This window comes from Oncorhynchus kisutch, linkage group LG11, assembly GCF_002021735.2.
Source record: "Oncorhynchus kisutch isolate 150728-3 linkage group LG11, Okis_V2, whole genome shotgun sequence".
Classification (NCBI taxonomy): domain Eukaryota; kingdom Metazoa; phylum Chordata; class Actinopteri; order Salmoniformes; family Salmonidae; genus Oncorhynchus; species Oncorhynchus kisutch.
In genome coordinates this window covers 75,840,279-75,857,717 of record NC_034184.2, presented here as the reverse complement: position 1 = coordinate 75,857,717, position 17,439 = coordinate 75,840,279, and positions in this window count along the sequence as shown.

Here is a 17,439-nt window from a genome sequence, read left to right as displayed (position 1 = left end):
AATATCATCCTCAGCAATAACAACAACATCACCACCAATATCCTCCTCATCATCATTAATATCATCCTCAGCAGTAACAACAACATCACCACCAAGATCCTCCTCGTCATCATTAATATCATCCTCAGCAATAACAACAACATCACCACCAATATCCTCCTCATCATCATTAATATCATCCTCAGCAGTAACAACAACATCACCACCAAGATCCTCCTCGTCATCATTAATATCATCCTCAGCAATAACAACAACATCACCACCAAGATCCTCCTCGTCATCATTAATATCATCCTCAGCAGTAACAACAACATCACCACCAAGATCCTCCTCATCATCATTAATATCATCCTCAGCAGTAACAACAACATCACCACCAAGATCCTCCTCATCATCATTAATATCATCCTCAGCAATAACAACAACATCACCACCAATATCCTCCTCATCATCATTAATATCATCCTCAGCAGTAACAACAACATCACCACCAAGATCCTCCTCGTCATCATTAATATCATCCTCAGCAATAACAACAACATCACCACCAATATCCTCCTCATCATCATTAATATCATCCTCAGCAGTAACAACAACATCACCACCAATATCCTCCTCATCATCATTAATATCATCCTCAGCAGTAACAACAACATCACCACCAATATCCTCCTCATCATCATTAATATCATCCTCAGCAGTAACAACAACATCACCACCAAGATCCTCCTCGTCATCATTAATATCATCCTCAGCAGTAACAACAACATCACCACCAATATCCTCCTCATCATCATTAATATCATCCTCAGCAGTAACAACAACATCACCACCAATATCCTCCTCATCATCATTAATATCATCCTCAGCAGTAACAACAACATCACCACCAATATCCTCCTCATCATCATTAATATCATCCTCAGCAGTAACAACAACATCACCACCAAGATCCTCCTCGTCATCATTAATATCATCCTCAGCAGTAACAACAACATCACCACCAAGATCCTCCTCGTCATCATTAATATCATCCTCAGCAGTAACAACAACATCACCACCAAGATCCTCCTCGTCATCATTAATATCATCCTCAGCAATAACAACAACATCACCACCAAGATCCTCCTCATCATCATTAATATCATCCTCAGCAATAACAACAACATCACCACCAATATCCTCCTCCTCATCATTAATATCATCCTCAGCAGTAACAACAACATCACCACCAAGATCCTCCTCATCATCATTAATATCATCCTCAGCAATAACAACAACATCACCACCAAGATCCTCCTCATCATCATTAATATCATCCTCAGCAATAACAACAACATCACCACCAATATCCTCCTCCTCATCATTAATATCATCCTCAGCAGTAACAACAACATCACCACCAAGATCCTCCTCGTCATCATTAATATCATCCTCAGCAGTAACAACAACATCACCACCAAGATCCTCCTCGTCATCATTAATATCATCCTCAGCAATAACAACAACATCACCACCAAGATCCTCCTCGTCATCATTAATATCATCCTCAGCAGTAACAACGACATCACCACCAAGATCCTCCTCGTCATCATTAATATCATCCTCAGCAATAACAACAACATCACCACCAAGATCCTCCTCATCATCATTAATATCATCCTCAGCAGTAACAACAACATCACCACCAAGATCCTCCTCATCATCATTAATATCATCCTCAGCAGTAACAACAACATCACCACCAAGATCCTCCTCATCATCATTAATATCATCCTCAGCAGTAACAACAACATCACCACCAAGATCCTCCTCATCATCATTAATATCATCCTCAGCAGTAACAACAACATCACCACCAAGATCCTCCTCATCATCATTAATATCATCCTCAGCAGTAACAACAACATCACCACCAAGATCCTCCTCATCATCATTAATATCATCCTCAGCAGTAACAACAACATCACCACCAAGATCCTCCTCATCATCATTAATATCATCCTCAGCAGTAACAACAACATCACCACCAAGATCCTCCTCATCATCATTAATATCATCCTCAGCAGTAACAACAACATCACCACCAAGATCCTCCTCGTCATCATTAATATCATCCTCAGCAGTAACAACAACATCACCACCAATATCCTCCTCGTCATCATTAATATCATCCTCAGCAGTAACAACAACATCACCACCAAGATCCTCCTCGTCATCATTAATATCATCCTCAGCAGTAACAACAACATCACCACCAAGATCCTCCTCGTCATCATTAATATCATCCTCAGCAGTAGCAAGAACGTCTCCAAGATCCTCCTCCTCATCATTATCATCCTCAGCAGTAACAGCATCACCACCATCATCATCGCTCAACTTTTTTAAACTGTGTGTCTTATACGCTGAAGAGTATTCTCAATTCCTGACTGCAAAACTAATTCTAGTGAAGATTTGAGTGTGTGATATGCACATGACAAACTGGTGTTCACTGTTGTGCATCATTGAAGCAGCATTAACCTGCTGACATATAGAATTGTTTTAAAAAGGTCATACCAAGAACCATTTACCTATTTGATTTAGATATATATTTATTATAAGATAACAAATATTATTTGATGAAACAATGAATCTGGCCTGACTGCTAATAGCACAGACGAACTCACTGACTAACAGATAAACACCATGGAACAATAGATAGTCCCCCCCCCCCCAAAAAAAAAAAAATCTAAAAGATGTTTGTTCTGAAGTGTCTGCCCTATATTTGAGAGACACAGGAAAGATCAGGAAACTGCCCCCCTCCTGCCCAACGGCTTAGAATGTTATGGGTTAAAGAGGGAGGAACACTTAAAGTCTGTTTTTAGTCATACACACACGAGGAGAGGGACATTTCCAGCATTCTAGAAGAGTGTCTGTAATAGGAGTGTGTGTGTGAATAAGTCAACTACTACATTTTTACATTTGACATTTTAGTCATAACCACATATCACAGTAAGTACATTTTTCTTCAGTAAAGTAGCTATCAGCAAAGTCAGAGCTAGTAGGGGGGAGAGTCAAGTATGCTGCTAGGTCACCTGTGATACAAGTCAGTATTCCACATCCATGTCAGCTAGGTCACCTGTAATACAAGTCAGTATTCCACATCCATCCAGGTCAGCTAGGTCACCTGTAATACAAGTCAGTATTCCACATCCATCCAGGTCAGCTAGGTCACCTGTGGTACAAGTTAGTATTCCACATCCATCCATGACAGCTAGGTCACCTGTAATACAAGTCAGTATTCCACATCCATCCAGGTCAGCTAGGTCACCTGTGGTACAAGTTAGTATTCCACATCCATCCATGTCAGCTAGGTCACCTGTGGTACAAGTTAGTATTCCACATCCATCCATGACAGCTAGGTCACCTGTAATACAAGTCAGTATTCCACATCCATCCATGTCAGCTAGGTCACCTGTGATACAAGTCAGTATTCCACATCCATGTCAGCTAGGTCACCTGTGATACAAGTCAGTATTCCACATCCATGTCAGCTAGGTCACCTGTGATACAAGTCAGTATTCCACATCCATCCAGGTCAGCTAGGTCACCTGTAATACAAGTCAGTATTCCACATCCATCCATGTCAGCTAGGTCACCTGTGATACAAGTCAGTATTCCACATCCATGTCAGCTAGGTCACCTGTGGTACAAGTCAGTATTCCACATCCATCCATGTCAGCTAGGTCACCTGTGGTACAAGTCAGTATTCCACATCCATCCATGCCAGCTAGGTCACCTGTGGTACAAGTCAGTATTCCACATCCATGTCAGCTAGGTCACCTGTGGTACAAGTCAGTATTCCACATCCATCCAGGTCAGCTAGGTCACCTGTGATACAAGTCAGTATTCCACATCCATGTCAGCTAGGTCACCTGTGGTACAAGTCAGTATTCCACATCCATCCATGTCAGCTAGGTCACCTGTGGTACAAGTCAGTATTCCACATTCAGTGTTTTGGATGGGCGTAAACATCTGTCTTTGATTTCAAAGTTTGCAAGTTTGAATTCAGTAATAGAAAGTTGCTTTTGATATTTTGGTTGTAAGCCTATCCCAAACCTTAACCCTTAAAGTAATCATGCAGAATTAATGCCTCACCTTAAGAATTAGACTCAATGCCTGAACTTAAACCGAACCTTAAACACACCGAAATTTGACATTTGAGAAAGATGGACGAATGTCTGATTCTAATATGACTGTGAGAGCTGGTAGGAAGTACTGGTGTTAGTTCACTGTGAACATCTGCAGTCCACACTGGTTGGACATATGCGTCTGTGGGTCATGCATTTACACTGTGTACAAAACATTAGGAACACCCTCCTAATATTGACTTGCACCCCCTTTTGCCCTCAGAACAGCCTCAATTCGTCGGGACATGGACTACAAGGTGTCGGAAGTGTTCCACACGGATGCTGGCCCATGTTGAAAAACCCAGCAGCACAGCGGTTCTTGACACACTCAAACCGGTGCGCCTGGCACCTACTACCATACCCCGTTCAAAGGCACTTAAATATTCTGTCTTGCCTATTCACCCTCTGAATGGCACACATACACAATCCATGTCTCAAGGCTTAAAAATCCTCCTTTAACCTGTCTCCTCCCCTTCATCTACACTGATTGAAGTAGATTTAACAGGTGACATCAATAAGGGATCTTAGCTTTCACCTGGATTCACCTGGTCAGTCTATGTCATGGAAAGAGCAGGTGTTCATAATGTTTTGTCCCCAGTCAGAGTTATGTAATCTGGAGCATTCATTCAGATAGAAATGATTCATCTGTCGAACTGGGCAGGCAGACAAGAGGCGGAGAGTGAAAGAGATCAGGGCTGATTATACAGGTCTTGAGGGGATACTTGTTGAATTGTTCACCCCTGGGAAGAATAACTCCAACAAATCATGTTCTTTAGACAGACAGAAAGACAGAGTTCTTCATTGCAACGTGTTGCCTCTGGCCAGGTCATCAAATGACTCACTTGGTTCAATAAAGAAGAAATAGATCAATAATAGACAGGTACATCAAATCTGTTTAATAGTTAACATCTCATCAACGCACATATAATTAAGTGTATTATAGTTCATTATTTGGGATTTGTCACACTCGTTGTACCAATTATCGGACCAAGGTGCAGTGTGATAAGGTTTCCACATGTTTATTAACTGAACGAAACTTGAAGACAATGGACTGCTCACAGACAACTAGACATAAACAAGATCCCACAAACACAGGTGGGGAAATAACTACTTAAATATGATCCCCAATTAGAGACAACGATTACCAGCTGCCTCTAATTGGGAATCATACAAAACACCAACATAGAAAAAGAAACTAGAACTCAACATAGACATAGATATACTAGATCACCCCCAAGTCACGCCCTGACCTACTACACCACAGAGAAACAATGGCTCTCTATGGTCAGGGCGTGACAGGATTTCTTATAAGGCATGAACAGTCTGTGAAAAACGTGCAGTTCATAGAAACAGGCCAATGATAGATAGAGTAAAGTGAAAGAGAGAAATGGAATGAGAGAGTGGGACAAAGATGGGACAGAGAAAATAAAGAAAAGGACAGTGAGAGAGAGAGGGGGACAGAGAGAAAAAGACAGTGAGAGAGGGGGACAGAGAGAAAAAGACAATGAGAGAGGGGGACAGAGAGAAAAAGACAATGAGAGAGAGGGGGACAGAGAGAAAGGAAGAGTGAGGAGAGAGGGGGACAGAGAGAAAGGAACAATGAGGAGAGAGGGGGACAGAGAGAAAGACAGTGAGAGGGGGGGACACAGAAAAAGACAGTGAGAGAGAGGGGGACACAGAAAAAGACAGTGAGAGAGGGGGGGACAGAAAAAGACAGTGAGAGAGGGGGACAGAGAGAAAAAGAAAATGAGAGAGGGGGACAGAGAGAAAAAGACAGTGAGAGAGGGGGACAGAGAGAAAAAGACAGTGAGAGAGGGGGACAGAGAGAAAAAGACAGTGAGAGAGGGGGACAGAGAGAAAAAGAAAATGAGAGAGGGGGACAGAGAGAAAAAGACAGTGAGAGAGGGGGACAGAGAGAAAAAGACAGTGAGAGAGGGGGACAGAGAGAAAAAGACAGTGAGAGAGGGGGACAGAGAGAAAAAGAAAATGAGAGAGGGGGACAGAGAGAAAAAGACAGTGAGAGAGGGGGACAGAGAGAAAAAGAAAATGATAGAGGGGGACAGAGAGAAAAAGACAGTGATAGAGGGGGACAGAGAGAAAAAGACAGTGAGAGAGGGGGACAGAGAGAAAAAGACAGTGATAGAGGGGGACAGAGAGAAAAGACAGTGAGAGAGGGGGACAGAGAGAAAAAGACAGTGAGAGAGGGGGACAGAGAGAAAAAGACAGTGAGAGAGGGGGACAGAGAGAAAAAGAAAATGAGAGAGGGGGACAGAGAGAAAAAGACAGTGAGAGAGGGGGACAGAGAGAAATACAGTGAGAGAGGGGGACAGAGAGAAAAAGAAAATGATAGAGGGGGACAGAGAGAAAAAGACAGTGATAGAGGGGGACAGAGAGAAAAAGACAGTGAGAGAGGGGGACAGAGAGAAAAAGACAGTGATAGAGGGGGACAGAGAGAAAAAGACAGTGAGAGAGGGGGACAGAGAGAAAAAGACAGTGAGAGAGGGGGACAGAGAGAAAAAGAAAATGAGGGGGACAGAGAGAAAAAGACAGTGAGAGAGGGGGACAGAGAGAAAAAGACAGTGAGAGAGGGGGACAGAGAGAAAAAGAAAATGATAGAGGGGGACAGAGAGAAAAAGACAGTGATAGAGGGGGACAGAGAGAAAAATACAGTGAGAGAGGGGGACAGAGAGAAAAAGAAAATGAGAGAGGGGGACAGAGAGAAAAAGACAGTGAGAGAGGGGGACAGAGAGAAAAAGAAAATGAGAGAGGGGGACAGAGAGAAAGACAGTGAGAGAGGGGGACAGAGAGAAAAAGACAGTGAGAGAGGGGGACAGAGAGAAAAAGACAGTGAGAGAGGGGGACAGAGAGAAAGACAGTGAGATAGAGGGGGACACAGAAAAAGACAGTGAGAGAGAGGGGGACAGAGAGAAAGGAACAATGAGGAGAGAGGGGGACAGAGAGAAAGGAACAATGAGGAGAGAGGGGGACAGAGAGAAAGGAACAATGAGGAGAGAGGGGGACAGAGAGAAAGGAACAATGAGGAGAGAGGGGGACAGAGAGAAAGGCACAATGAGGAGAGAGAGGGACAGAGAGAAAGGAACAATGAGGAGAGAGGGGGACAGAGAGAAAGGAACAATGAGGAGAGAGGGGGACAGAGAGAAAGGAACAATGAGGAGAGAGGGGGACAGAGAGAAAAAGACAATGAGAGAGAGGGGGACAGAGAGAAAGGAAGAGTGAGGAGAGAGGGGGACAGAGAGAAAGGAACAATGAGGAGAGAGGGGGACAGAGAGAAAGACAGTGAGAGGGGGGACACAGAAAAAGACAGTGAGAGAGGGGGGGACAGAAAAAGACAGTGAGAGAGGGGGACAGAGAGAAAAAGAAAATGAGAGAGGGGGACAGAGAGAAAAAGACAGTGAGAGAGGGGGACAGAGAGAAAAAGACAGTGAGAGAGGGGGACATAGAGAAAAAGACAGTGAGAGAGGGGGACAGAGAGAAAAAGAAAATGAGAGAGGGGGACAGAGAGAAAAAGACAGTGAGAGAGGGGGACAGAGAGAAAAAGACAGTGAGAGAGGGGGACAGAGAGAAAAAGACAGTGAGAGAGGGGGACAGAGAGAAAAAGAAAATGAGAGAGGGGGATAGAGAGAAAAAGACAGTTATAGAGGGGGACAGAGAGAAAAAGACAGTGAGAGAGGGGGACAGAGAGAAAAAGAAAACGATAGAGGGGGACAGAGAGAAAAAGACAGTGAGAGAGGGGGACAGAGAGAGAGGGGGACAGAGAGAAAAAGACAGTGAGAGAGGGGGACAGAGAGAAAAAGAAAATGATAGAGGGGGACAGAGAGAAAAAGACAGTGATAGAGGGGGACAGAGAGAAAAGACAGTGAGAGAGGGGGACAGAGAGAAAAAGACAGTGAGAGAGGGGGACAGAGAGAAAAAGAATATGATAGAGGGGGACAGAGAGAAAAAGACAGTGATAGAGGGGGACAGAGAGAAAAAGACAGTGAGAGAGGGGGACAGAGAGAAAGACAGTGAGATAGAGGGGGACACAGAAAAAGACAGTGAGAGAGAGGGGGACAGAGAGAAAGGAACAATGAGGAGAGAGGGGGACAGAGAGAAAGGAACAATGAGGAGAGAGGGGGACAGAGAGAAAGGAACAATGAGGAGAGAGGGGGACAGAGAGAAAGGAACAATGAGGAGAGAGGGGGACAGAGAGAAAGGAACAATGAGGAGAGAGGGGGACAACGTTTTATTTGTTACACGCACAAGTACAGTGAAAAGCTTAACTTGCCCTACACAACAATGCAGTATTCAATATCAAAATAGTAGAATTAATTAGAATTAAAACCACGAGAAATAAGAAATAAAAGAGGAAGCTACAGTAGGGTCAGTGCCAGTACCAAATGTACAATGTGCAGGGATACTGGAGTATAGAGGTAGATATGTACATGTTGCCAGGGATACTGGAGTATAGAGGTAGATATGTACATGTTGCCAGGGATACTGGAGTATAGAGGTAGATATGTACATGTAGCCATGGATACTGGAGTATAGAGGTAGATATGTACATGTAGTCAGGGATACTGGAGTATAGAGGTAGCTATGTACATGTAGTCAGGGATACTGGAGTATAGAGGTAGATATGTACATGTAGTCAGGGATACTGGAGTATAGAGGTAGCTATGTACATGTAGTCAGGGATACTGGAGTATAGAGGTAGATATGTACAATGTGCAGGGATACTGGAGTATAGAGGTAGATATGTACATGTAGTCAGGGATACTGGAGTATAGAGGTAGATATGTACATGTTGCCAGGGATACTGGAGTATAGAGGTAGATATGTACATGTAGCCATGGATACTGGAGTATAGAGGTAGATATGTACATGTAGTCAGGGATACTGGAGTATAGAGGTAGATATGTACATGTTGCCAGGGATACTGGAGTATAGAGGTAGATATGTACATGTAGTCAGGGATACTGGAGTATAGAGGTAGATATGTACATGTTGCCAGGGATACTGGAGTATAGAGGTAGATATGTACATGTAGTCAGGGATTAGGAGAAAGTGACTGGTAGCAAGACTAATAACAATAATAATAAACAGTATGTCAGCAGCATAAGTGGTGGGTGGATGTGTGTGTGTTAGTGAGTGTGTGTGTGTGTGTGTGTTAGTGATTGTGTGTGTGTGTTAGTGAGTGTGTGTGTGTGTTAGTTAGTGTGTGTGTTAGTGTGAGTGTGTATGTGTGTGCAGGAGTGTCACTGTATGTGTCATAGGTGAATATAGGCCTACATATAAACAGGGCTAAAAACAAGTGACTGGTAGCAAGAACGTGTAAATACACATGGTAATATACTAATGGTAATATACTAATGGTAATATACTAATGGTAATATACTAATGGTAATGTACTAATGGTAATATACTAATGGTAATATACTAATGGTAATATACTAATGGTAATGTACTAATGGTAATATACTAATGGTAATATACTAATGGTAATGTACTAATGTTGTACACATGTGCTTAACAAGTCACATAATAAGTTGCATGGACTCACTCTGTGTGCAATAATAGTGTTTATCATGAGTTTTGAATGACTATCCTATCTCTGTACCCCACACATACAATTATCTGTCATGTCCCTCAGTTAAGCAGTGAATTTCAAACACAGATTCAACCACAAAGACCAGGGAGGTTTTCCAACGCCTCATAAATAAGGGCCCCTATTGGTAGATGGGTAAACATATGATTATCCCCTTGAGCAGGGTGAAGTTATTTTGAAAATAATAATGGACAAATGTTGTACAATCCAGTTGTGGAAAGCTCTTAGAGACTTACCCAGAAAACCTTACAGTTGTAATTGCTACCAGTGATGTAAAGTACCTAAGTATAAATACTTTGAAGTACTACTTAAGTCATTTTTTGGGGTATCTGTACTTTACTATTTATATTTTTGGCAACTTTTACTCCACTACATTCTTAAAGAAAATAATGTACTTTTTACCCCATACATTTTCCCTGACACCCAAAAGTACTCATTACATTTAGACAGGAAAATGGTCAAATTCACACCCTTATCAAGAGAACATCCCTAGTCATCTCTATTGCCTCTGATCTGGTAGACCCACTAAATGCAAGTGCTTGGCTATCCTGGCTATCCGTATATAAAATAAACACATTGTGCCGTCTGGTTTGCTTAATATAAGACATTTTAAATGATTTGTACTTTTACTTTTGATACTTGAGTATATTTAAATCCAAATACTTTTAGACTTTTACTCAAGTAGTATTTTACTGAGTGACTTTCACCTCAACTTGAGTCATTTTCTGTCACGATCGTGTGGAGAGACGGACCAAGGCGCAGCGTGATTGGAGTTCCACATCTTTATTTTAGTGAAACTTTAAACAAACCAAGACACAAAGAACGACCGTGCAGTACTGCGGTGCTACATGCACTCTCTCAAAAACAATCTCCCACAAAGCAGGTTGGAAAAGGGAAGCCTTAAGTATGATCCCCAATTCGAGACAACGAACATCAGCTGCCTCTAATTGGGAATCATACCAAGAGCAACAACATAGAACTATATCACCTAGAACACCCCCTAGTCACACCCTGACCTACTACACCAGAGAACCAAGGGCTCTCTATGGACAGGGCGTGACATTTTCTATTAAGGTATCTTTACTTTTACTCAAGTATGATCATTGGGTACTTTTTCCACAACTGCTAACATGAAAAATTACCAGCCACACACGGCAGACTGACTTGCTAGTGGATACATGCAGTGACTAGCTAGCATGCTAGCAGCTTCATTTGAAAATGTACCTAGGCAAGCCAGTTAAAAACTAATTCGTATTTTTAGTGACAGCATAAGGAACAGTGGGTTAACTGCCTTGTTTAGAGGCAGAATGACATATTAATACCTTGTCAGCTCGGGGATTCGTTCTAGCAACCTTTCGGTTACTGGCCCAACGCTCTTACCACGAGGCTACATGCCGTCCCATCATACAGAACACACCAACATGCAAGACAAAAGCCCTTTGTGTTTGGCTGTTGTCCAGGGTGTCCAGGCCTCTAGAGACCACGAATAGAAACAGCTCATTAAGGTTATAGTCTGGAATCCACAGAATGAGGATGAGGAATGTGAAGATAAGGAATACTGCATTAACATTACTGTGTCAATAATGGTGTTGAGTTCATGTGGTTTCATATCGACGTTAAGGTAAGGGGTTAGAGGTTAGATAAATGGCAGAGTGTTAAAATCAACTTTACCGAAGTGACTACAAGGGCACAGAATTCCCTCTCACCCCCCCCCCCCCTGTTCCAACAATATCTCTTTCTCTTTTTCTCCCTCTCTTTTTCTGTTTGACATTGTTCTCAGGCCTTAGTCGGTCTTCATTGAAACCTCCCACAAAAGGAGTCTGAGTCTGAGTTCTCCAGCCCTTGCAGTGTTGCATAGTGGTAGAATACAGTATAGAACCATTACAGAACAGAGGACAGAGCATGTTACAGAATTACAGTACCAGTCAAAAGTTTGGGCATGCCTACTCATTCATGGGTTTTTCTTTATTTTTACTCTTTTCTACATTGTAGAATAATAGCTTAGACATCAAAACGAGGAAATAACACATATGGAATCATGTAGTAACCAAAAAAGTGTTAAACAAATCAAAATATGTTATATTTGAAATTCTTTAAAGTAGCCATCCTTGATGACAGCGTTACACACGCTTGGCATTCTCGCAAAAAGCTTCACCTAGGGTGCTTTACCAACAGTCTTGAAGGAGTTCCCACATATGCTGAGCACTTCTTAGCTGCTTTTCCTTCACTCTGCGGTCCAACTCATCCCAAACCATCTCAATTGGGTTGAGGTCGAGTGATTGTGGAGGCCAGGTCATCTGATGCAGCACTCCATCACTCTCCTTCTTGGTCAAATAGCCCTTACACAGCCTGGAGGTGTGTTGGGTCATTGTGCTGTTGAAAAACAAATGATAGTCCCACTAAGCGCGAACCAGATTGAATGGTGTATCCCTGCAGAATGCCATGGTAGCCATGCTGGTTAAGTGTGTCTTGAATTCTAAATAAATCACTGACAGTGTCACCAGCAAAGCACCGCCACACCATCACACCTCCTCCTCCATGCTTCATGATGGGAACCACACATGCAGAAATCATCCGTTTACCTACAGTACTCTGGTTCTCACAAAGACACGGCGGTTGGAACCAAAAATCTCAAATTAGGACTCATCAGACCAAAGGACAGATTTCCATTGGTCTAATGTCCATTGCTCGTGTTTCTTGGCCCAAGCAAGTCTCTTCTTCTTATTGGTGTCCTTTAGTAGTGGTTTCTTTGCAGCAATTCGACCATGAAGGCCTGATTCACAAAGTCTCCTCTGCACAGTTGATGTTGAGATGTGTCTGTTACTTGAACTCTGCAATCTGAGGTGCAGTAAACTCTAATGAATTTATCATCTGCAGCAGAGGTAACTCTGGGTCTTCCTTTCCTGTGGCGGTCCTCATGAGAGCCAGTTTCATCACAGCGCTTGATGGTTTTTGCGACTGCACATGAAGAAACATTCAATGTTCTTGGAATTTTCCAGATTGACTGACCTTCATGTTTTAAAGTGATGGTGGAGTGTTGTTTCTCTTTGCTTATTTGAGCTGTTTGGTAGGGCTATCTTCTGTATACCACCCCTACCTTGTCACAACACAACTGATTGGTTCAAACGCATTAAGAAGGAAATAAATTCCACAAATTAACTTTTAACAAGGCACACCTGTTAACTGAAATGCAAAGCTGTCATCAAGGCAAAGGGTGGCTACTTTGAAGAATCTCAAATATAGAAGATATTTTGATTTGTTTAACACTTTTTTGTTATTACTACATAATTCCATATGTGCTATATATAGAGAGAAAGATGGGATTAGAGAGAGAGAGCATGTGCGTTTCCTGGCTTACTCCCAGTTTTGGGAAAGGGGTTTCACCATGGTAACAGGTGTGCACATGTGCTCTGCAATGTCATCAGCAGAGCTGGTCTCTCTTTTTCTGAAAAGTTTTCTTCCAACAAACAGACCACTCTCCTCACCCCCTCGCTAACACAGCACACTTTCTGACTTCCTCTCATTCTCTCCTCTCTCTTTCTTACCTCTCACCCCCTCTCTGTCCCTCTCCTCTCTCTTTCTTACCTCACACCCTCTCTCTGTCCCTATCCTCTCTCTTTCTTACCTCACACCCTCTCTCTGTCCCTATCCTCTCTCTTTCTTACCTCACACCCTCTCTCTGTCCCTCTCTCTTTTTTAACGCTCTCTCGTTTTCAATAAGATCATGTTCTGAGAGTGTACTGGGAAAATGTACTGACTCACTGAATAGCAAGCAGAGAATAGAATAATTGTAAGCAGCTCGACAACCACAACAACACTACCACAACAACACTACCACAACAACACTACCACAACAACACTACCACAACAACACTACCACAACAACGCTACCACAACAACACTACCACAACAACACTACCACAACAACACTACCACAACAACGCTACCACAACAACACTACCACAACAACACTACCACAACAACGCTACCACATCAACACTACCACATCAACACTACCACAACAACACTACCACATCAACACTACCACATCAACACTACCACAACAACACTATCACAACAACACTACCACATCAACACTACACATCAACACTATCACAACAACACTACCACAACAACACTCTCACAACAACACTACCACAACAACACTACCACAACAACACTATCACAACAACACTACCACAACAACACTACCACATCAACACTACCACAACAACACTACCACAACAGATCCGTTCCAGACATTATTATGAGCCCTCCACCCCTCAGCAGCCTCCACTGCAACACACCATTGGTAGAGCTTTCTTTGCTGGGGGAAAAGAGGGAGGAACATGTAGGAGAGGAAACAGGGGGAAGTGGAAAGAATAGGAGACTCTGACCTTTAACCCTTGAATCTGGTGGTGTTTAGTAACACCAAAGATGGTGGACAAAAGATGACGTCATACTCAGGCTGTTTAGTATTGAAAACAATGTGTCTTGGGGGGTGGGTTTGCTTGGGGGGTGGGTCTCCCATAGACACCAATTTGATAGCAGCTGGGTCTGGTCTGCTTAGTTCATCAACTGTATAAGAACCAGAAAAAATGAGGGAGTGGGATGTCTTGCTTCCTCTTCCATCTCTGGTAATACTGTGGTCAGGAGTCACTGAGCTAGCGAGGGGGAGTGTAAAGATTTACACAAAATACCTAAGGGTTAAGGGCTTGAGGCCAGGCCGGGGCTAGGGAGGGGGTACGGGCTCAGGGTCTACTACATGTGGTCTGAGGGAATTTGGAATTAAGAAGCAGCACCCCCTCTTATGGGGAACCAAGGCACCACCACAGAGACACTATTCAATTATTAAATATGTAATTCTGTGGACACCACAATTTCCGCACCGATCAACTGTAGGCTACTAATAAGAGCAGCTGTATAACGTTACATCCTATGGGCTAGTTACATCCTTAAAAGCGAGTGTTGACCACTGCCTGAGATCAGATTCAATGAAAAATAATGAAAAGGTGAGGGTGTTCAATACCACATGGTATCAAAAGTATATCTGTTTAACAGGGAGCCTTTCATCAAGCTGTCTGTATTCCTGGCCTTGCCTGCTTTTTGGAAAGTCTGAGCCTTGGTCAAAAGGTGGATACTGTGACCTGAAGAACATCGATCATTCAGCTAAACAGAATAACAAAAGCAGGGAGCGTATAAATGCCCACATCAGATTCAAGCTTCTGGGAAAAAGCATATCAACACCAAAGCTTATCAACGCCACCACATTTTTGGGCAAGAATGAGCTTTTAGAGGACACGACGAGAGGGAGCGTTCCGCCAACAAGGGCAACTACAAGGAGCTTGCAGAGGTCACTACACGCTACGATGCTTTAGTTGCTGAACATATCAAACTTTTGACTGTCTTCTCTGGGATGTCGAAAACAATTCTGAGTGATTTGATATCTTCCATCTTTCATCCATTACAAGTTAGATTAAAGAGAGAGGTTGACGAGGCGCATTTTTTAACGTGCGCTCAACTAGGCTTTCCAATTCCCCCCGGTAGTTATTTAATAAAGATGATAACACAATCACTCCGGACAGACACAAGCAAAAACTCATGACATAAATGTTGCAGGCTACACCTAAACATTACAAATCTGACATGCTGTATGGGATGAAAACAATACTATTTTTTCTGTCCAATCAACTGTAGGCTACTAATAAGAGCAGCTGTATAACGTTACATCCTATGGGCTAGTTACATCCTAAGGGCTAGTTACATCCTATGGGCTATTACATTCTATGGGCTAGTTACATCCTATGGGATAGTTACATCCTATGGGCTTGTTGCATCCTATGGGCTAGTTGCATCCTATGGGCTAGTTACATCCTAAGGGCTAGTTACATCCTAAGGGCTAGTTACATCCTATGGGATAGTTACATCCTATGGGCTAGTTGCATCCTATGGGCTTGTTGCATCCTATGGGCTAGTTGCATCCTATGGGCTAGTTGCATCCTATGGGCTAGTTACATCCTATGGGCTAGTTACATCCTATGGGCTAGTTACATCCTATGGGCTAGTTACATCCTATGGGCTAGTTACATCCTATGGGCTAGTTACATCCTAAGGGCTAGTTACATCCTATGGGCTAGTTACATCCTATGGGCTAGTTACATCCTATGGGCTAGTCCATCTGTCAGGGTAACTCATTGGTAACGTTCTGTATTTATGGTCCATTTATTTGTCAGGATAAAATGTGACTGATCAAATGTAGTTTATATTCAGCATTGGGCTGGATAGGCTGCCTATATGTTTTTAATCCAAAATGATTAACTGGAATTAATAAATCAACATAATAGTGATGACAGATGTGAGTAAATGTTTTATAAGGCCTACAGTTGCATTGGCCTGCATGATGTAAACATGCATAAAGCCAGCTCAGCCCTGTGAGTTCTATTGTCTATCTGTTGTTGTAGAGGAAAGCCCCCTCCTAATCTAGTCTAAATATATATGAATAAATACATGGTAGCTGCAGTTTGACAGGATTTTCATCCCCCTGGGGCCAAGAGTTTTTTTCAGGAGTTTTTTTTAAAACCATGTGACCTGATTAGGAAAAACTGGTCCCATCAGAGCCCATATAAAACCTTTTTACAACTGATTAATCACTGTCATACCTTATTGGGTCCAGAGTTCTCCTAGTTAGGTTAACATATAAGGAAAAACTCCAGGCCCCAAGGGTTAAAAATTGCCCCACTGCTCTGGGACCTATGGTACCACCAGTCTGACTGCTCTGGGACCTATGGTGCCACCAGTCTGACTGCTCTGGGACCTATGGTGCCACCAGTCTGACTGCTCTGGGACCTATGGTGCCACCAGTCTGACCACTCTGGGACCTGCCACCAGTCTGACCACTCTGGGACCTGCCACCAGTCTCACCACTCTGGGACCTGCCACCAGTCTGACCACTCTGGGACCTGTGGTGCCACCAGTCTGACCACTCTGGGACCTGTGGTGCCACCAGTCTGACCGCTCTGGGACCTATGGTGCCACCAGTCTGACCACTCTAGGACCTATGGTGCCACCAGTCTGACCACTCTGGGACCTACGGTGCCACCAGTCTGACCGCTCTGGGACCTATGGTGCCACCAGTCTGACCGCTCTGGGACCTGCCACCAGTCTGACAACTCTGGGACCTATGGTGCCACCAGTCTGACCACTCTGGGACCTATGGTGCCACCAGTCTGACTGCTCGGGGACCTGCCACCAGTCTGACCACTCTGGGACCTATGGTGCCACCAGTCTGACCGCTCTGGGACCTATGGTGCCACCAGTCTGACCGCTCTGGGACCTGCCACCAGTCTGACAACTCTGGGACCTATGGTGCCACCAGTCTGACCACTCTGGGACCTATGGTGCCACCAGTCTGACCGCTCTGGGACCTGCCACCAGTCTGACCGCTCTGGGACCTGCCACCAGTCTGACCACTCTGGGACCTCTGGGACCTGCCACCAGTCTGACCACTCTGGGACCTATGGTACCACCAGTCTGACCACTCTGGGACCTATGGTACCACCAGTCTGACCACTCTGGGACCTATGGTACAACCAGTCTCACCACTCTGGGACCTATGGTGCCACCAGTCTGACCACTCTGGGACCTATAGTGCCACCAGTCTGACAA